Here is a 22,132-nt window from a genome sequence, read left to right as displayed (position 1 = left end):
GTTCATGTTGAAACTTTCATGAAGAATCTGCCTAACACTTTCCTTGTCAACTCCTGTTAACTCAGACACTGCTCTGATTGTTAAACGGCGATCTTGTCGAACAAGTTTACCGATTTTTTCAATGTTTGCATCAGTTTTTGCTGACAATGGTCTGCCAGTGCGAGTGTCATCACTGGTGTCTTCGCGGCCATTTTTAAATCGTTTAAAACACTCAAACACTTGTGTTCGCGATAAACAATCATCGCCGTACACTTGTTGTAACATTACAAACGTTTCACTTGCAGATTTTCCTAGTTTGAAACAAAATTTGATGTTAACTCGCTGTTCTTTCCGTACACTCAACATTTTCCGACCCACAGACAAAACGTCAACTACTTAAAACAGACGCCACGGGCAGACTGAGTGCAGGAGGCAGATGAAACTCGAGCAGTAGGCGGAGCGAGAGTCACGTGACAGGCCACGCGACTTTCAGCCTTATTGCATTCGTTTTATTGTTTCACCAGTACTAGTCCGGTTTTTTTCTAGCCACACCTCTATACTCCTTCCACCTTTCTGCTTTCCCTTCTTTGCTTAGAACTGGGTTTCCATCTGAGTTCTTGATATTCATACAAGTGGTTCTCTTTTTTTCAAAGGTCTCTTTAATTTTCCTGTAGGCAGTATCTATCTTACCCCTAGTGAGATAAGCCTCTACCTCCTTACATTTGTCCTCTAGCCATTCCTGCTTAGCCATTTTGCACTTGCTGTCGACCTCATTTTTGAGACGTTTGTATTCCATTTTGCCTGCTTCATTTACTGCATTTTTATATTTTCTCCTTTCATCAATTAAATTAAATATTTCTTCTATTACCCAAGGAGTTCTACTAGCCTTCGTCTTTTTACCTACTTGATCCTCTGCTGCCTTCACTACTTCATCCCTCAAAGCTACCCATTCTTCTTCTACTGTGTTTCTTTCCCCCATTCCTGTCAATTGTTCCCTTATGCTCTCCCTGAAACTCTGTACAACCTCTGGTTCTTTCAGTTTATCCAGGTCCCATCTCCTTAAATTCCCACCTTTTTGCAGTTTCTTCAGTTTTAATCTACATTTCATAACCAATAGATTGTGGTGAGAGTCCACATCTGCCCCTGGAAATGTCTTACGATTTAAAACCTGGTTCCTAAATCTCTGTCTTACCATTATACAGGGTGTCCCAGCTATCTTGTCCACCCAAAATATCTCTGGGACAATAACAGCTATTGGAAAACGACTTTCACCGGTATCAATGTAGGGCTGGGGCCCATGAATGTACATATTTGGAAACATTCTAAAACGAAAGCATATGTGTTTTTTAACACAAACTCATGTTTTTTTAAATGGACCTCCTATATTTTTTCTTCAGCAATCCATAGCATGACAAAGCACATACACAATGGCGTTGATTGCATCGCAATATTCCCATTACATCCCGAGATATTGAGACGCGAAGTTGACCCTTGAAACACCCGACATGCGCTGCTAGCGCACGTCCTGAGGCTCAGGCGTGAACCCCATGCTGCCCGTAATCGCGATGTGATTGACATGTGTAATCACACCTCCATACGTATCAAGAGGTCCGAAACGAATAATACGATCTGCTGCCATCAACTCTCATAAGCACATAATGGTTTCCCCCTTGCACGTTTTACGTATCTACGTACACAATATGAACCAGTACCGATCGGTGTACACCCGTCAGGTTGTCTTATTTATCCTGCACACCCAAAATAAGGGTTATCTATTGCGTTATATGACCCATTGCGCCTGTCGCGCAGGGCCTGGCTCTACCTAGTCAAGTGTCCAACGTAGTTCCCACTACTGCCACAGTTACCACTTCGCCTTGTTTACGATTTGCGACCCATGCAAACTCCTGTGCTCCACAACCCTCCGAGCATCCCATTTGTTTTTGCTTTGGCGTGCAGTACACCGCTTGCCAGTGTAGTCGTGCATCAGAGTAATCTAGTGACGGCACGGAGGTAGTACACATTGTGAATAAACGTTTTGTTGTGGAACTTATACTGTACAGTATAATGTACTCACATGAAGATATGGTAGAAATGCTGCTGATCTATGGAGAATGTACGTTGACGGGAAATACGTTATGAGATTGCTTGTTTGTTGATAGTACTGTTAGCGAACATTATTATTATTAAGTTAATATGTCTGTTTTCTACCCTACTCTACATACCTGTACTGTACCCTGTTGTAGGTGGACGAAATGCTGTTCAGGTAGAACGACTGTACAGAAGACGATTCCCTGACAAGCCATCGCCTTCGCGCCGGATGTTTGGTCGTCTCACATCTCGTCTACGTGAAACGGGAAGCTTAAATCCAAGACCTCGACATCGTCCTAGAACACGCACAGATGAACGTGCTGAAGTTGCTGTGCTCGCTACCATAGCTGTGAATCCTCAAATCAGCACACGTCAAATTGAACGTGAAGTTGGTGTGTCGAAATCAAGTGCACAGCGTATTCGTAAACGTCATAAATTTCATCCTTACCATGTTCATTTACACCAGGATCTTCATGGAAATGACTTCCGGAATAGGGTAACATTTTGGCGGTGGGCTCAGCAAAAACTTCTGACTAATCCAAATTTTTTTGCAGATGTTCTGTTTACCGACGAGGCATCATTCTCCAACAAAGGAATTGTCAATATGATGAATATGCATTATTGGTCCGCAGGCAATCCAAAATGGCTCCGTCAGGTAGAGCATCAACGTCCGTGGAAAGTTAATGTTTGGTGTTGGATTATTGGAGATACCATTATCGGACCTTTCTTTATAAATGGCATCCAAAATGGGAGACAATACTCCAGATTTATACGACACAATCTTCCTGTTCTCTTGGACACCGTACCTCTGAACCGGAGAATGGTCATGTGGTATCAGCATGACGGATGACCTGCACATAGCGCCTTACGAGCACGACGACTTCTGAACCGTAAGTTCCCTGGTAGGTGGATTGGACGAGGTGGCCCAGTTAGGTGGCCTGCCCGATCTCCGGACCTTACACCGCTGGATTATTTTCTTTGGGGAGCAGTGAAGGATGCTGTTTACCAACATGAACCAACAACACCAGAGGACATGAAGCAACGCATTATTGATGCTTGTACAGCCATCAAAGAGGAAACAGTAGCACGAAGTAGCGCATCCTTCATCCGCAGAGTGACCCTATGTATGCAAGCCAATGGGCATCACTTTGAGCATGAGATGTGAACGCTATGTTTAGTATGTAGTGCTGGTATCACAGTGGAAGTTTCTACAAAGGACCATTTTACCCAGTGATGTTAAGAAACATTTGTTTGCAACAATTTGTCATTTAGATAAACATAACATTGATAATTATGTGATAATAAAACTAACTGGTTAAACATATTTACATTCATCTTCCATGTCCTACCTGAACTTCCCAAATCAAAACATTTTTAACTAAACAACGGTAAAACTTTTAGTCCACTTGCTCGTTTCACTAAAACCATCAACATGAATTTTACTATTACGAGTGAATGATTAACTGTCACTTGCGCTAGATCTACAGTAAAGTAAAGTTTTAACGTTGAACGGCATTACCTTTTTAGTAACGGATTAACGATAAGCGAAGTTAACTTTGTGACTAACGTTGCGGTACACATATATGTTACAGAACCGCATCACCCCTAGCCTATGGGATAAATACCTGCTGGAATGTACGACGTTAATGCAGGATGGCAGCAGACCGTATTATTCGTTTCGGACCTCCTGATGAGTATGGAGGTGTGATTACACATGTCAATCACATCGCGATTACGGGCAGCATGGGGTTCACGCCTGAGCCTCAGGACGTGCGCTAGCAGCGCATGTCGGGTGTTTCAAGGGTCAACTTCGCGTCTCAATATCTCGGGATGTAATGGGAATATTGCGATGCAATCAACGCCATTGTGTATGTGCTTTGTCATGCTATGGATTGCTGAAGAAAAAATATAGGAGGTCCATTTAAAAAAAACATGAGTTTGTGTTAAAAAACACATATGCTTTCGTTTTAGAATGTTTCCAAATATGTACATTCATGGGCCCCAGCCCTACATTGATACCGGTGAAAGTCGTTTTCCAATAGCTGTTATTGTCCCAGAGATATTTTGGGTGGACAAGATAGCTGGGACAGCCTGTATAATCTATCTGAAACCTGTCAGTATCTCCAGGATTCTTCCATGTATACAACCTTCTTTTATGATTCTTGAACCAAGTGTTAGCTATGATTAAGTTGTGCTCTGTGCAAAATTCTACCAGGCGGCTTCGTCTTTAATTTCTTAGCCCCAATCCATATTCACCTACTACGTTTCCATCTCTCCCTTTTCCTACTCGGTAATTTCTTTGATTTCATCATACAGTTCTTCAATTTCTTCGTCATCTGCAGAGCTAGTTGGCATATAAACTTGTACTACTGTAGTAGGCGTGGGCTTCGTGTCTATCTTGGCCACATTAATGCGTTCACTATGCTGTTTGTAGTAGCTTACTCGCACTCCTGTTTTTTTTTTATTCATTATTAAACCTACTTCTGCATTACCCCTATTTGATTTTGTATTTATAATCCTGTATTCGCCTGACCACAAGTCTTGTTCCTCCTGCCACCGAACTTCACTAATTCCCACTATATCTAACTTTAACCTATCCATTTCCCTTTTTAAATTTTCTAACCTACCTGCCCGATTAAGGGATCTGACATTCCACGCGTCTCGTATAGCGTGCCTAAGAGACGCTGCGTTCTCAATATGCTATACAACAATTCAAGCAAATAACATTAGTAGTTTTATTTCAATGAAGCAAGTTGACAATACTTAACTTGAATGTACAATGGTGTCGCACGTGATGGGCGACGTGCAATATAAATTCGAGTTCTTGCTATACACAATGTTCAAACAGGCGATGGATATGGATCACTACAAGCTGATATCATAACACTCTCTGCTAGCTCGTGCTAATACTGTCCACTAATGTCGGTATACTGAGCCGATCTGAGCTCAATCACTCGCTTAAAGCACGGATTGAACCTCGAGTCAGATGGGGCAGGAGACTAAGTAGCGAAGCTGGTGTTCCTCCGTGGTAGGCAATCGTGGTAAAACGATGGCCTCTGGTACAGATGGTCCTCAGGCTACTATAGAAGGTTTTAGGAGCAGGCGATGGCGGCAGCGTCCTCTGGGGCAGGTCGTCTTTTGCCGGAGCGCCACTCCTCCTTGAGCCACTTCTCGGCGACCTGGTAGACGTGCCCCCAGTGGTCGGGTGTGGAGACGGGGAGGGCGTCGATCGCTCGTAGCTCCCGCCGAGACTCCGCCCGTGCGACCTCCGCCTGTTGCACGAGGTGGAGTGGAAGGGAGGTTCGGGTACATCAGGCGGCGTAAATGGATATGGGTCGTCCACGTGAGGGTACGACCCGTCCTCGAGTGACGCCGCGATCTTCTTAAGGAAGGACGTGCCTTTTCAGTTCGGTGTAAAGAACATTTTCTGAGGAAAAACGGTTCGTATGCCCCTAATTCGTTCTTTGGAGATCACCTGTTAATCACAGGACACTCTCCTAAAGGGGTTGAGAAGTTGGAAATTTTGCATATTGAAAAAAAAAAAAAAAAAAAAAAGGAGGGCGTGAACTTGATATTTTGGAGGAGCTGGAAATTTTCAAGCATTTACTTTCGAATGACGCTCTTTTTCTCAGCGAGCAGGTGCAGTTGCGCGGAGGAAGTTATTTCAATGATATAAAGCCGCTGCTTGACGAGGTCTAACACTTTGCTGTACCAAAAACTTCTTGCAGAGTCAGAGATACCTTTTCTTTCTACTTTTTACGGCTCATATACGTAAATAAAAAAAATTGGTTTTTATAACGTGTCTATTATAGTAAGCAGTAATGTCATTTAATGGATTATTTGGTATATGTCTTCTTTATGCATTTATTGTGGAATTTTTATACTACAGCCAGTCATTCATTAGTTGCATTTTATATCATGCAGTATCCCGCAATTGTAATTACTTCATGTACACCGTTCATTTCCTTCTCTGCAGTTACGAGAGATGTTTATAAAATAGCTTGTTTTACCAATTAGCCACCAGATGGCAATCTTGCCTTGAAGTTGCCGTGGCGCACAAGTCACACGATGTTTCAGTTTTGTGTTGACTGTAGCGGAGGACACATGACAGCCCCTAGTGGCTAGCACCTCTGTTGCATTTTATTTTAATTCTGACCATCTGACGCTGTCAGGTATGACCGCAGCTTTGGTACGTTACGGTGTAACATTTAGTTTTAATTTTGTCCGAAGAAGGTGTCCCTTGTGACACCGAAACCTAGGTCGCAAATTAATTGTATTCGCTACTGAGGGCTGTGTTTTTCAAAGTTTGTATTATACAACAGTCGCCGATTGACAGCCATGTTAAAAGCTTTATTGTTCTTAAGGAAGGGCTGCACGCTGCGTTCATCTGGGAGCAGCAGGCATAGGGGCAGCTCCCCCCCCCCCCCCCCCCCTCCACGGAAGTCCGTGCCTCGACGTGGGAGGTGGCTGGCGGCGCCTCTCTCCTGGTTGGCAGGACCGCCGCCACAGTGGGAGGCAGTCCGGGTGCGTCGACGTCCATCGCCACCCGCATCTCTGAAGGTGGACAGGTGGTGGGCGTCTGCGTGGCGGCGTCCACCCCCACCGGGCGCCCCGCAGGGCAGGCGGGCGCGGGAGTGGGCACCACGCAGCTCCTGGACCTGACGATGGACACTTGCGAGCTCTTCCTTAAGTGCGGCCCGCTCGGCCGCAAAGGCGGCTCGGAAGGCGGCCGTGTCGTCGCGAGGGGGGGGGGGGGGGACGTCCTGGCACTAGACACCGCTGCAGGGGTGTCGCGGCGAAACTCCTTAAAAGACAGCCGCAGCTACGCGAGTTGCCGGCGTGTGTTGGACCGCCGCAGTTCGCGCACCTGCTGGCCGCCCCTCGAGGCTCGGTGCAACTGCGGGTGCCGTGGGCTGCCGCGCACTTCGAGCACGCGACGCCGTTCTCCCAAACGTTCGCAGTGCGCCCCAGCTGCTGGCACCTGTAGCACTGCACGCCCTCGCGTTTCCGCTGAGGGCGCTCAGGCTGTCGTCGGCGGCCGCTGTCGCTCCCCACCGCGGCGACGAGAAGCTCCAGTGCGGCTGCGAGCTGCTGTCCCTCGCGTTGGGCTGGTGACGTCGGAGTGCGCGAGCGACGGTAGCGAAGTGAGCCGCAGCAAGTCGGGCAGCGGCGTGCGTGATTGGGTGCGTGCGTGCGTGCGTGTGTTGATCGGAGCGGCCGGAGCGGCGCTTACATTCACTTCGGCCTGAGGGCGCTCCTGTCGTGGTGCGGTCTATTTCCGCGCACCACTGGCCGACGTCGTTTCACCGCCTTCTCTGGTCTCGCATTCTTCATCTCGGTTCCGGCGCTTGTGGTTGCGCCAGAACAATTCCAAAAAAGGACGTACAAGCGTACTGTAGCCAGTCTCTTCAGTAGTCCTGTTGGGTTTTCGCAGTGTGCCGCCAATAAATCGCAGTCTTCGGTTTGCTTTCCCGAAACATTATGTATGTCATCGTTCCGACTTAACATTTCCCTAACTGTAATCTCTAAATGGCAACGGCCTTGCCGCAGTGGATACACCGGTTCCCGTGAGATCACCGAAGTTAAGCGCTGTCGGGCGTGGTCGGCATGTGGATGGGTGACCATCCAGGCCGCCATGTGCTGTTGCCATTTTTCGGGGTGCACTCAGCCTCGTGATGCCAATTGAGGAGCTACTCGACCGAATAGTAGCGGCTTCGGTCAAGAATACCATCATAACGACCGGGAGAGCGGTGTGCTGACCCCACGCCCCTCCTATCCACATCTCCGACTGAGGATGACACGGCGGTCGAATGGTCCCGGTAGGCCACTCGTGGCCTGAAGACGGAGTGTGAGTAATCTCTAAATACTTACTTGAATTTACAGCCTTTAGATTTGTGTGATTTATCATGTAACAGAAATTTAGCGGTTTTCTTTTGGTACTCATGTTGATAACTTCACACTTTTCATTATTTAAGACTCCATTGCCACTATTTGCATCATACAGATAGCTTGTCTAAAGCGTTTTGCAATTTGTTTTGATCGTCTAGTGACTTTATAAGACGGTGAATGACACCATCATCTGAAAACATTGTAAAAGTGCTACTAAGATTGTCTCCTAAATCGTTTATGTAGATCAGGAACAGCAGAGGACCTGTAACACTTCCTTGGCAAACGAAAGATATTACTTCTTGTTTATTCGATGTCTTTCCTTTAGTCACTACGAACTACGATCTTTCTGACAGGAAATGAGGAATCCAATCGCACAATTGAGACAATAGTTCATAGACACGCAATTTTATTAGAGATAGCTTGTCAGGCACAGTGTCGAAAGCCTTCTGGAAAGCTAAAAATCTGGAATCAGTTTGACATCCCTTGTCAACAGCACTCATTACTTCGTGAGAATAAATATCTAGTTATGTTTCACAAATTCTCTGAATCCGTGTTGGCTGTCTGTCAATATATCGTTCTCTTCGAGATAATTAATAATGTTCCAAAATCCTACCTCAACTCTATGTTAGCGATGTAGCTCTGTAGTTCAGCGGATTACTGTTATTTCTTTCTGGGTATTGGTGCGGCCTATACAGCTTTCCGGTTTTAAGTAAGAATGTCTCAACGAGCTATCAGTTGTATATGATAGCCAAATATGAAGCTATTGCATCAGCATACTCCGAAAGGAACCTGAGCGGTATAAACTCAGGTCTGGAGGCCTTACCTGTATTAAATGATTTAGGCTGCTCTGTTACACCCAGAATATCTACTTCTGAGTTTGTCGTGTTTACAGTTGTTCTTGGTCGAAAGCTGGATTATTTTCTTCGTCTCCCATGGTGAAGGAATTTCGGAAAATCTAACTTAGTAACTCAGCTTTGGTGGCACTGCCATTAGCAGCATGACCCTTGTTATCGCGCAATGAAGATATTGATTGTGTCTTTCCATTGATGTACAGTCATGCTAAAAACTATCCGAACGACCTGAACTGCATTTCGCCTGATTCGCATGCAACCGGCATAACGCGGCTGTCTAGCAGGTCCTCTAATCTCTCCTTGGTACAGTCGTTTGACTATTGAAAATGGTCCCAACATGTCACCACTAGAAAACACTGCTCTGTCTCGCAATAACTCCTGATGTAAAGTACGAGGGCTATTCCGAAAGTAAGGTCCGATAGGTCGCGAAATGGAAACCACGGTAAAAATCAAAAATGTTTTATTTGCAACAGTTAGATACACCTTGCAGCTACTTATCTCCATAGTCGCCGACCCGACTTAGACGTGTATCGTAGCGTTGTACCAACTTTCCCATACCCTCGCTATAGAAGGCAGCCGCCAGTGCTCTCCGCCAATTCTCTACGCTGGCCTACGGCTCGTTGTCTTGTGCCGAAATGTTGTCTTCATAACCAGCGGTTCATGTGACCTGAGCTGAAACTCAGAGGGAGACAATTACGGGCTGTATTGTGGGTAATCTCACATTTCCATTTGAAAACGATGCAGGAGCATCTTCATTGCCCCTGCAGAATGCGGCTGAGAATTGTCTTGAAGACGAAACAGCACGACAGTTATGTAATGTTAGCTGCATAGCTTCAGGGGAAATTTCTCACCAGGCCCCCGTACTTGGCGGCAGACACTATTTTCTAGACATCTTTACGCACTCACTGCGAGCTCAGAAATGAGAAGAGCGACGTGATGCTAACTGGGTGTATACTAGAGACACTACCCAACACATCTGTGCAAAGCTTTATCGGATTTTCATAGTCGTTTCCATTTCGTGACCGATCGGACCTTACTTTCGGAATAGCCCTCGTAATACCACGATACTGCAAATATCAGGGAACACGTTATCACAGATAAGAGTGTCGTTAAGGCTTGTAAGTTCACATTTATTACAGTAAATCACATACCTGAAATGTTACCACTCTCATTATTACATCAGATAGGTAATGCACGTGATAAGTTCGTGGTATTCATGATTTCCTCTGCAAAGTAACATACCGTACATATTATTTAACACAAAATAACATTAAAAATTTAAGTTATTCACGAGCTGCTAGTTGAGAATATGTATGAACTTCAAATGACACGACGAACCGTCTCGTTCTGCATATGGATTCAAACCTAGGTAATGCAAAATAAGCAAAGATTTCGTGACTGACGCAAACTAACAGTCATTCCTGATTAGGCATACAGAGAGTGATATACCTCGATTTTAGACAGTATGAGTTAGCAAATATCAACTTTAAATTACATAACACAAACATTTTTAACGGACGCGAATTCCTCCCCAGCATCTCTTGTCCCTGTTAACGAACTACGAGAGATTTTAAATATTGCTTCTTCACAAGTAACTTACTTGAAATACCGTGAGGTAAAGCTTTGTGTTGGACAGAGATTCGAACCCAGAACCTAATCGGATTGATATCGAAGCACAGCCAACTGTGACATATCGGATTTTCTCGGCAGTAGCTAGATGTTTTAACTGAAATGACGAGAAGAAACATTAATTTTTTCCTTCCCAGGACTCCAACCCGGCACCTATCGCTCTTATATTCTAGAGAAAACGAACGCTAAATATGGGTTTGTTGCACCAGCAGCGACATGTGAGCATGTTTGAACTAGAAATAATATGACGAAGAGTTCAGCGCTCACTGGGAATAGAGCCCCACACATATCGTTGTTGACTACACACAAAGAGACGTCAGCTACCGAATTTTGCTCCACCAGCAGCTCGGAATAACAAAAATGGTTCAAATGGCTCTGAGCACTATGGGACTGAACTTCTAAGGTCATCAGTCCCCTAGAACTTAGAACTACTTAAACCTAACTAACCTAAGGACATCACACACATCCATGCCCGAGGCAGGATTCGAACCTGCGACCGTAGCGGCCACGCGGTTCCAGACTGTAGCGCCTTTAACCGCTTGGCCACACTGGCCGGCTCGGAATAACATCTTGAACTTACAGTGATCTCGCAAATAGTTCTGTGTCCCACTGGGAGTCAAAAACGTCAGATATCTTTAGTGTTGACAACGAATGAAAAAACATTAAAAATCAAAATTATTATCCACCAGCAGATAGGTGTTCTCATGCTAGAGCTTGATAATACATAATGAAAACTTTAGTGCCGGGCCAGGATTCGAACCCATTCACACGTAATATGTGGAGATGTTGAGGAATCGGCAGTTTTGAGCAAACAACAAATTGTAGCCAAGCTGTATTGCCACGAAGGGATCAAATTCAGCGTTAAGGGCTGTCTGAGTCACATTCTCAGTTCAGAACCAATTTTATCGACATACAGAAGCTCAGATAAAAGATGGAATAAGTGTCCTGTGGCTCTACATAGCGTTTGTTTCGACACTAGGAATAAATAACTAGTATAAGAAAGGTTACTGGTGATAGAGTTTCTACATGTCGCCACTCCAGACTTCATTGTGGTTCAACATAACGTCTACTTGGCAGAGAAGGAATATCATCTTAAATGTGAATTTCAGACCACACTGCCATTATATCTTCTTCACTTGGTGTAGTCAGAAGAGAATGGAATCTTTCTCTCCCTATCTAAAATCATTGATAGAAGTGGGAATCGAACCCAGACCATAGGTATAAGAACCTACCATCAGTCGAACAGACCACCAAACCCTCTTTTCTATGACTCATTCTTCTATCGTTGCGCCACACTGGATGAGAATTCTGACACACAGGCTCCCTGTAGTAAATTGCAGCGTACTGAGTAAATTCATTTACATGGTTGACCAAATCATCATGAACTAGCTGCCTCGGCTACCCAGTGCATACATTCAACTCCATTATGTAATCACCGAAATAAAATCACGTAACTGCCACCTACATGGAACTGCCAACAGTGTAGGATGCAGAAATTTAAATAGGAAGTGTTCCTTTCCTCTTGAGCTATTCTATTGCGCTAGCTGTTTGTAAAAAAACGTCGTGCAGCGCAAAAGAAAAGCTGTAACTGTTTCTCTCAGAAGTCTAGACCCGACCATTTGCATTATCTCGCAGCGCTGTGGTATGCAGAAGTTCTGGAGGAATTGTTGTTCGGCCGGCCGAAGTGGCCGTGCGGTTAAAGGCGCTGCAGTCTGGAACCGCAAGACCGCTACGGTCGCAGGTTCGAATCCTGCCTCGGGCATGGATGTTTGTGATGTCCTTAGGTTAGGTAGGTTTAACTAGTTCTAAGTTCTAGGGGACTAATAACCTCAGCAGTTGAGTCCCATAGTGCTCAGAGCCATTTGAACCATTTGGAATTGTTGTTCAGCTCTGGAGCGGTTGTAGCTATGTGTTAGCTAGTAGCGTAATGGTAACTGTCGTGCACCGTAGATAACATGTCGTGAGTTCGGATACATTTACTACTAAATTTCTTTAAAGCGCAATTCTGCTGTCTGCTGAAGTTACCAATCTAATGGAACTTTGAACATAATTCCCTTCACTTCTCAACCCAAAATAGTCACATGAGGAAAAAGGGCTAACTTCTGTGACATTTTGTTCTTTTCAGTTTTAATAGACAGCCAGGCAGCAGATGCATCTCGAAGCTTTTGTATTATGTATGGGGAGAGCGCATCGTGCCCAAATACGTCAGAAAAGTATTTTCTACATTAGCTGTCGTGTGGTAGTGGCATTTTATTCATCTTCAAACATTGTTTGACAGCTTTAACTCAGAACAAGGTGTCTACATGCATGTAATCAAGAAACTGCATGTGCATCGTCAGACTGTTATAGATAACAACAGAGAATTCGCATATATCGTTGATGATTAATTTCGCTCTCATGTTTACTATTGTTTCAACAACACTAAAGGAAACCTTACGAAAACTGTGCACTGTATTATAAGAAATGAAATAAAACTACCTACAATAACCTTACGACGAAAGTCTGTTTTAATAAAACTGAGTATCTGTACACAAGCATGCCTCTATCGACACGAATTAGTAAAATACTACTGACTTACATTTTGATTGGGTCTGTGTTTAATTGGTATGCTGTGTCATACTCAAGAGGTATGCAAATGTGGCATTTGATAAATATAGTTATGTATTTCTAGAAACCCAAAATTTGCTTGTCAGCAGTGGAAAGAGGCGTTACCTGTTGTGCAGCATTGTAAGTTTTTCACCATTGCACTATGAGCCGAAAGTATTTTCTTGCGATTTCCTTATTGATGTTTGATCTGACTGCTTGTAGCTCTTTCACAGAAGGGATAAAAACGTTGGTTCACTGAGACTGGAACTGCGAACCATAACAGACGCTTTTTCACAGGTCAGCACGTTACCACAGACCTGGCGAGGAGGTATGAGTCTTAGCTTCCTATTACGAAGGCAATAGTAACTAGAACTCGTAAACTGCTATTTGAAGGTCGAGATTAGTTGCGGTTTCCACCTGCAACGACTTTCCTGGGCTGAAAACCGTAAGTTTACAATCTTTTGTCACACCTCAAGCGATAATAACTGAGATTATTCAATGGAAATGACAGGTAAAATCAAGTGAGCTTTGAGGCTTAATTCCGTGCACACAAGGAAGTAACTCGTCGATCACAGAATTGCCAAACATACGTTGCCTTGTTGCCAAATCTCACTTACAGTGTCCGCAGCTCGTGGTCGTGCGGTAGCGTTCTCGCTTCCCACGCCCGGGGTCCCGGGTTCGATTCCCGGCGGTGTCAGGGATTTTCTCTGCCTCGTGATGACTGGGTGTTGTGTGATGTCCTTAGGTTAGTTAGGTTTAAGTAGTTCTAAGTTCTAGGGGACTGATGACCATAGATGTTAAGTCCCATAGTGCTCAGAGCCATTTTTTTCAGTTACAGTACCAGCAGGAAGAAGACGAACCGATGTGATCCTACAGCGGGCTGGGAAGTGACCATAGCTGGTGTCTCCAAGTCGCGGCTGCTACGGCCTGGAATACGTAATGCGACTGATTTGCATTTCTGTAACTGGGTTCAGGCACTGAAGCGTAGTTGCTAAAAATACTTAGAATTGACTGCAAGCTAAGCATCATAAATCAGTAACTCTCATAGTTGTTTTTATATTTCTTTCGCAAGTGTACTCAAAACTAAGAAACTCATTCACAGGCGTTTTTGTGCCTCGCCGATAGTCGAGCAGCCGGCCGAAGTGGCCGTGCGGTTAAAGGCGCTGCAGTCTAGAACCGCAATACCGCTACGGTGGCAGGTTCGAATCCTGCCTCGGGCATGGATGTTTGTGATGTCCTTAGGTTAGTTAGGTTTAACTAGTTCTAAGTTCTAGGGGACTAATGACCTCGGCAGTTGAGTCCCATAGTGCTCAGAGCCATTTGAACCATTTTTGATAGTCGAGCACAACAAACAAATAAAAAAAAAAGATGTGTGTGTGTGTGTGTGTGTGACACAGAGAGAGAGAGAGAGAGAGAGAGAGAGAGAGAGAGAGGGAGAGGGAGAGAGAGAGAAATAAAAAAGAATGGGAGAGAGAGAGAGAGAGAGAGAGAGTAAAAATTTGTTGTAAAGAAATAGAATAGTTAACGCATGAACCATGGACCTTACCATTGGTGGGGAGACTTGCGTGCCTCAACGATACAGATAGCCATACCGTAAGTGCAACCACAACGGAGGGGTATCTGTTGAGATGCCAGACAAACGTGTGGTTCCTGAAGAGGTGCAGCAGCCTTTTCAGTAGTTGCAGGGGCAACAGTCTGGATGATTGACTGATCTGGCCTTGTAACACTAACCAAAACTGCCTTGCTGTGCTGGTACTGCGAACGGCTGAAAGCAAGAGGAAACTACAGCCGTAATTTTTCCCGAGGGCATGCAGCTTTACTGTATGGTTAAATGATGATGATGTCCTCTTGGGTAAAATATTCCGGAGGTAAAATAGTCCCCCATTCGGATCTCCGGGCGGGGACTACTCAAGAGGATGTCGTTATCAGGAGAACGAAAACTGGCGTTCTACGGATCGGAGCGTGGAATGTCAGATCCCTTAATCGGGCAGGTAGGCTAGAAAATTTAAAAAGGGAAATAGATAGGTTAGATATAGTGGGAATTAGTGAAGTTCGGTGGCAGGAGGAACAGGACTTTTGGTCAGGTGAATACAGGGTTATAAATACAAAATCAAATAGGGGTAATGCAGGAGTAGGTTTAATAATGAATAAAATAATAGGAGTACGGGTAAGCTACTAGAAACAGCATGGTGAACGCATTATTGTGGCCAAGATAGACACGAAGCCCATGCCTACTACAGTAGTACAAGTTTATATGCCAACTAGCTCTGCAGATGACGAAGAAATTAATGAAATGTGCTGTGTTGGCAGAAGAGCCAACACCGTATTGCTAGAGGAGGCCGAAATGCACGCGTTTAATTACACGCAGACTGGCGTGAGGTCTGGAACAGGTCAGAGAAATGAGAACTTATAAAAACGGACTCAGTTGCTGTAATACTTAACTTTAATCCATAATTGGAGTACATCGCTCTTGACGGTACATTAATATGCTCAATACAAACTGGTAATGGCGCCTTGCTAGGTCGTAGCAAATGACATAGCTGAAGGCTATGCTAACTATCGTCTCGGCAAATGAGAGCGTATTTGTCAGTGTAGCATCGCTAGCAAAGTCGGCTGTACAACTGGGGCGAGTGCCAGGACGTCTCTCTAGACCTGCCGTGTGGTGGCGCTCGGTCTGCAATCACTGACAGTGGCGACACGCGGGTCCGACGTATACTAGCGGACCGCGGCCGATTTAAAGGCTACCACCTAGCAAGTGTGGTGTCTGGTGGTGACACCACAAAATGTATGATGAGATAAAAGAAATTATTCAGGTAGTGAAGGGAGACGAAAATTTAATGGTCATGGGTGACTGGAATTCGAGAGTAGGAAAAGGCAGAAAAGGAAACATAGTAGGTGAATATGGATTGGGGCCAAGAAATGAAAGAGGAAGCCGCCTTGTAGAATTTTGGTTCAAGAATCATGAAAGAAGATTGTATACATGGAAGAACCCTGGAGATACTAGAAAATATCAGATAGATTATATAATGGTAAGATAGAGATTTAGGAACCAGGTTTTAAATTGTAAGACTTTTCCAGGGGCAGATGTGGACTCTCACCACAACCTACTGGTTATGAACTGAAGATTAAAACTGAAGAAACTGCAAAAAGGTGGGAATTTAAGGAGATGGGACCTGGATAAACTGACTAAACCAGAGGTTGTACAGGATTTCAGGGAGAGCATAAGGGAACAATTGACAGGAATGGGGGAAAATACAGTAGAAGAAGAATGGGTAGCTTTGAGGGATGAAGTAGTGAAGGCAGCAGAGGACCAAATAGGTAAAAAGATGGAGGCTAGTAGAAACCCTTGGGTAACAGAAGAAATATTGAATTTAATTGATGAAAGGAGAAAATATAAAAATGCAGTAAATGAAGCAGGCAAAAAGGAATATAAACGTCTCAAAAATGAGATCGACAGGAAGTGCAAAATGGCTAAGCAGCGATGGCTAGAGGACAAATGTAAGGATGTAGAGGCTTATCTCACTAGGGGTAAGATAGATACTGCCTACAGGGAAATTAAAGAGACCTTTGGAGAAAGGAGAACCACTTGCATGAATATCAAGAGCTCAGATGGAAACCGAGTTCTAAGCAAAGAAGGGAAAGCAGAAAGGTGGAAGGAGTATATAGAGGGTCCATACAAGGGCGATGTACTTGAAGACAATATTATGGAAATAGAAGAGAATGTAGATGAGGATGAAATGGGAGATGTGATACTGCGTGAAGAGTTTGACAGAGCACTGAAAGACCTAAGTCGAAACAAGGCCCCGGGAGTAGACAACATTCCATTAGAACTACTGACAGCCTTGGGAGAGCCAGTCCTGACAAAACTCTACCGTCTGGTGAGCAAGATGTATGAGACAGGCGAAATACCCTCAGACTTCAAGAAGACTATAACAATTCCAATCCTAAAGAAAGCAGGTGTTCACAGATGTGAAAATTACCGAACAATCAGTTTAATAAGTCACAGCTGCAAAATACCAACACGAATTCTTTACAGACGAATGGAAAAACTGGTAGAAGCCGACCTCGGGGAAGATCAGTTTGGATACCGTAGAAATGTTGGAACACGTGAGGCAATACTGACCCTACGACTTATCTTAGATGAAAGATTAAGGAAAGGCAAACCTACGTTTCCAGCATTTGTAGACTTAGAGAAAGCTTTTGACAATATTGATTGGAATACTCTCTTTCAAATTCTGAAGGTGGCAGGGGTAAAATACAGGGAGCGAAAGGCTATTTACAATTTGTACAGAAACCAAATGGCGGTTATAAGAGTCGAGGGACATGAAAGGGAATCAGTGGTATTGAAGGGAGTGAGACGGGGTTGTAGCCTGTCCCCGATGTTATTCAAACTGTATATTGAGCAAGCAGTGAAGGAAACAAAAGAAAAGTTCGGAGTAGGAATTATAATCCATGGAGAAGAAAAATAAAAACTTTGAGGTTCGCCGATGATATTGTAATTCTGTAAGAGACGGCAAAGGACTTGGAAGAGCAGTTGAACGGAATGGATAATGTCTAGAAAGGAGGATATAAGATGAACATCAGCAAAAGCAAAACGAGGATAATGGAATGTAGTCGGGTACTGAGGGAATTAGATTAGGAAATGAGACACTTATAGTAGTAAAGGAGTTTAGTTACTTGGGGAGCAATATAAGTAGAGAGGATATAAAATGTAGACTGGCAATGGCAAGGAAAGCATTTCTGAAGAAGAAAAATTTGTTAAGATCGAGTATAGATTTAAATGTCAGGAAGTCGTTTCTGAAAGTATTTGTATGGAGTGTAGCCATGTATGGAAGTGAAACGTGGACGATAAATAGCTTAGACAAGAAGAGAATAGAAGCTTTCGAAATGTGGTGCTACAGAAGAATGCTAAAGTTAGATGGGTAGATCACATAACCAATGAGGAGGTATTGAATAGAATTGGGGAGAAGAGGAGCTTGTGGCACAACTTGACTAGAAGAAGGGATCGGTTGGTAGGCCATGTTCTGAGACATCGAGGGATCACCAGTTTAGTATTGGAGGGCAGCGAGGAGGGTAAAAATCGAAGAGGGAGACCAAGAGATGAATACACTAAGCAGATTCAGAAGGATGTAGGCTGCAGTAGGTACTGGGAGATGATGAAGCTTGCACAGGATAGAGTATCATGGAGAGCTGCATCAAACCAGTGTCAGGACTGAAGACCACAACAACAACAACAACAGTTAAACTCCCCTCACGAAATACCCTCTGTCGTCCTTGAGAAGCGGTTCCGCTGTTCCTCGGTCAGTGACCCACATGTAGGAGACTCAGGTTCCAGCCCCTCCGCCTGTATGCCACAAATAGGAGACGCGACCAGTCAACGTGAGCGAATGCGTCTACCCCACCTACCTCGCCGCCTACCGTACCTATAACAGTGAGCCACAGTCTTGATTAGTTCTGCAGAAATGTCATCAGTACTCGTTGCATTGTTGTTCCGTCGATCCGTAACACCTTTCTCAAAACCTTCTTGCAGATGTAAAGGTAACTTCTGGAGAACCTCGAGGATCCGTTGTAGGTCAGTTACTATTTACAATATTTATAAATGATCTAGTGGGTACTGTCGGAAGCCCAATGAAGCGGTTTGCAGATGATGCGGTTGTCTGTAAGATGGTAGCAACACCATAAGACCGCAGCGAATTGCTAGAAGACCTCCAGAGGATGAATGATTGGTGCAGTGGTTAGCACCTGACACTGAAAAAATACGTGTGACGTACTGCGCCTAAATAGGAGCAAAAATCCACTACTATTCAATTTACTGTTTGCGACATATCACTGAAAACAATAGGAAAAGCAGATGCCAGGCTGAGATTCGTCGTAAGAATGCGTACCATCCAAGAAAGATGTGGCTTGCAAGTCACGTCTTCGAGCGATTCTTGCTCATTGCGCATCTGTCTGGGTACCATGCGAGGATAGATTAATAGAAGACGTAAAGAAGATCCAAAAAACAGCGGTGCCTTTCACGAAGGGATAGTTTAGTCGGCGCGAGAGTGTTATAGCGATGCTCACCAAATTCCAGTGGAAGACGCTAATAGAGAGGCATGTTACGTCGCGGGGAAATTCACCTTCGAAATTCCGAGAGAATAAGTTTAGGATAGTGTCGGGCAAGACATTATTAGGTTGGCGTATCAGTTCGTAGCGTTTTTATTTTGTATGTTGGGGTTCCGGTTGCTATGGGTTTATATATCGATTGTCATCTTTTTACTTGTAGTTCACTGTTCCTATTTGAGTTTACATACTGTCATTTGGTCACTTGGAGATAATGAGTGGAGCTGTGGACGCTAAAAAATGGAGTGGCAAGTGGAGAAATCGGAACATTTCCGACATTCTTCTGTTGGACTTAGCAGGGGAGAGACAACCAGTGCACCGCCTATGGGGATAATGCCATTGGACAGAGCACAGCTTTCTAGTTTTAGGGCAGATCGTTTTGACATCACTGACTCTCCACGTTCAGGAAGATCTTACGGGTTCGATGACGATCGTTTGATCGTATTAATCCACACTGATCCACGTCAAATGTGATGAACAGTGGTCATTCCATTACCGCGTGACATCTGCATGCAGCGCGCGCCCATCCACGAAAGATAATGTTACGTATGTGGAGGAAGAGCGACGGTGTGCTGTACTGCGAACTGCTTCCCCGAGGTGTAACAGTCACTGCTGACATTCAATGTCAACAATGAGCCGTCTTGCAGACGCAGTCCAAGAACAATGACCAGCAAGAGTGTGTGAAGTGATGCTACGCCGTAATAATGCTAGACTGACAAGAGGTACTATGCAGGAGTTGACTTGGGAAGTCACAGCGCACCCACCTTCTTCACCTGATCTTTCGCCCTCACTTTTTCATTTTTTCCTCTCTCTCTTCAAACTACTCTAAGGAACTTCCTTTCCGGATGGAAATGAAGTCCCAACACGGCTCGACGAGTTCTTCCCTTCAAAACCACGTGATTTCTACAGTCGTGGAACCGAAAAGTTGCGACAGTGTTGGCAGATTATTGTGAATAGTAAAGGAGAGCATATTATACATACCTAAAACCTCTGTTATGTGTGTCTGTTGTGTTTATTAAACTTATAGAAAACGAACTAACAACATGAAAATGGTGCTGTTGAAACTCATTAGTTCTATCTATAATACAGAGATACCAACCGACTTCCAGAAATAAATGTTTACAGTAATTACTGCAACCAGTTGCCTTTAGTAATTATGTAGTTCTTATATAACATGACCTGTTTCCAATTGCCTAGCGATTTACCATTAGATGGTACACATTTATTGCGTGTTTGGAGCATTTTGGGGGACGCGTAGCTACGGCAAGATGTGAAAACGAAACATGTGAGCACTGAATGTGGTGAGGATTGTTTACATTATGAGATCGACTTAAATGCATCACTTACTGTTACTAGTATCGGCTGTCTTGTTCCTAGTGCAGACATTATTCTGGTAAACATAATACATGTTTTCCAGTAACGTACTTTCGAAGCACTTCACAAACTTTGTGACAGATAACACCTCCCATAGGCTTAACAGAAAGTAAATAAACAAAAGAGCTTGACTAAAACTATGTTCAAAGAATTTGTGTCGGGACAGAAACTTTCTTTCTTCAGGATTACCATTGCATGTTTGTGACAGTAAGTATGTATTGATTTATATTATCTTAATTATTACAATATGAACATGTCTTCATATTGCAGTACTGACATGTGCTATTTACAAAATCTATCAAACTAAGATTCAGAGTGATATTTGGTCTGCAATTTTAGTAATTAAATAACGTTTGCCATGTTTCTTTTTGCTCAAACGTTCGTCACTGCTTATGAATTAAACATCAGAGCATTGCATATGGATCCTTTCAATGATATGTTATGTAGGCATTTCGGAGGATAGTATACAAAGAAATGTGTGTGTATGTGTGTGTGTGTGTGTGTGTGTGTCAGTGAGTACCACTAGGCGATTTGAAACTGATCATGCTAAATAAAAACTGAAGAATTACAAAAGGCGATTGCTCGCAGTAGTTTCCGGAAACCTTTTCTTTTTACAGTCGCAATATTCCTCAACGATTATGGGTAAAAGTTTTTTTGACTTTCAGAAATGCATATTGTTGCCATATCAAAGAAGGCGGCAGCTTGACACTGTAAGCAGTACACACCTTAAGGCTATTATCGCTTACATTAAAAATTGTCATTGAGGTAATTCCGAGGAGAACTGAAAAGAAGGTGGAGCATATACTGAGTGAAGCCCAGTTTGGTTTCAGGAGAGGATTACGAACAAGAGGGGCGATCCTGGAACTGGGGCTTTTTATCGAAAAGCAAATACAGAAAAATAAACCAGCTGGTACTGCTTCTGTGGACCTGGGAACGGCATTTGGTAATGTTACCTGGCATGAGCTGATCAGAGTGCTGTAAAAGATAGGTCTGAAATCCAATGACATGGGGGGTTGATAGCTTCTAAAAGAAGGAAACGGTTGACATTAGGAAAATTAAAAAAGTGGGGCATAGGACAACGATGTGCTCTCTCCCCTCTTATATTCAACGCTTACGTACGGGAAGTTATAGACCAAGTTCGTGAAAAGACTGTAGTGGGGATCAAAATTAACTGGCAGAAGATTAGACGTGCTGCAGTACGCAGGTGGTATTCCTTTGGCTACAGAGACGAAAGTAGATCTAGAGAAAAACCTCAGCACAATGAAAAGGATTTTCTGCAATCAGTATGACATAAGAATAAAAAGCAAAAGACTGAACTTATGGTATACACTATGCATGGGGGCTTAATTATTCTGCAATAATTTTAGTAGCTGTGTGTCCGGTTACGAAGTCTCGTAACCGGTTGGCACTGACCAGTATTAGTACGCAATCTGACTGCATAAAATAACAATAAAGAATGAAAGGAAATTTCCGTTAACACAATTGATTAATTAAGTCCACTGCAACTATAAAAGCTACGAAACAACAAAGCACAAGTGTAACTGTTCTGTGTGTGGTAGTGTGATTCAACGTACATGTATCTGGCACTGTTCTTCCTCAATACGACAAGATATTTTAAACACCATTTACAATGA

The 22,132-nt window shown here is 43.8% G+C and overlaps 1 protein-coding gene and 1 pseudogene across 1 annotated transcript in view; one reads left to right on the top strand and one right to left on the bottom strand.

Annotated features, from left to right (window-relative positions):
- The window catches only part of LOC126195787 (cytochrome P450 4C1-like), a 195,243-nt gene that overhangs the window by 151,047 nt on the left and 22,064 nt on the right, over positions 1-22,132 (bottom strand). The gene's annotated exons all lie outside the window — the stretch shown is intronic.
- On the top strand, positions 7,599-7,716 carry LOC126195987 (5S ribosomal RNA; annotated as a pseudogene).

Source organism: Schistocerca nitens, chromosome 7 (assembly GCF_023898315.1).
Source record: "Schistocerca nitens isolate TAMUIC-IGC-003100 chromosome 7, iqSchNite1.1, whole genome shotgun sequence".
NCBI lineage: Eukaryota > Metazoa > Arthropoda > Insecta > Orthoptera > Acrididae > Schistocerca > Schistocerca nitens.
Note: the sequence above shows the minus strand (reverse complement) of the source record. Positions and strands in the feature narration are given on the sequence as shown.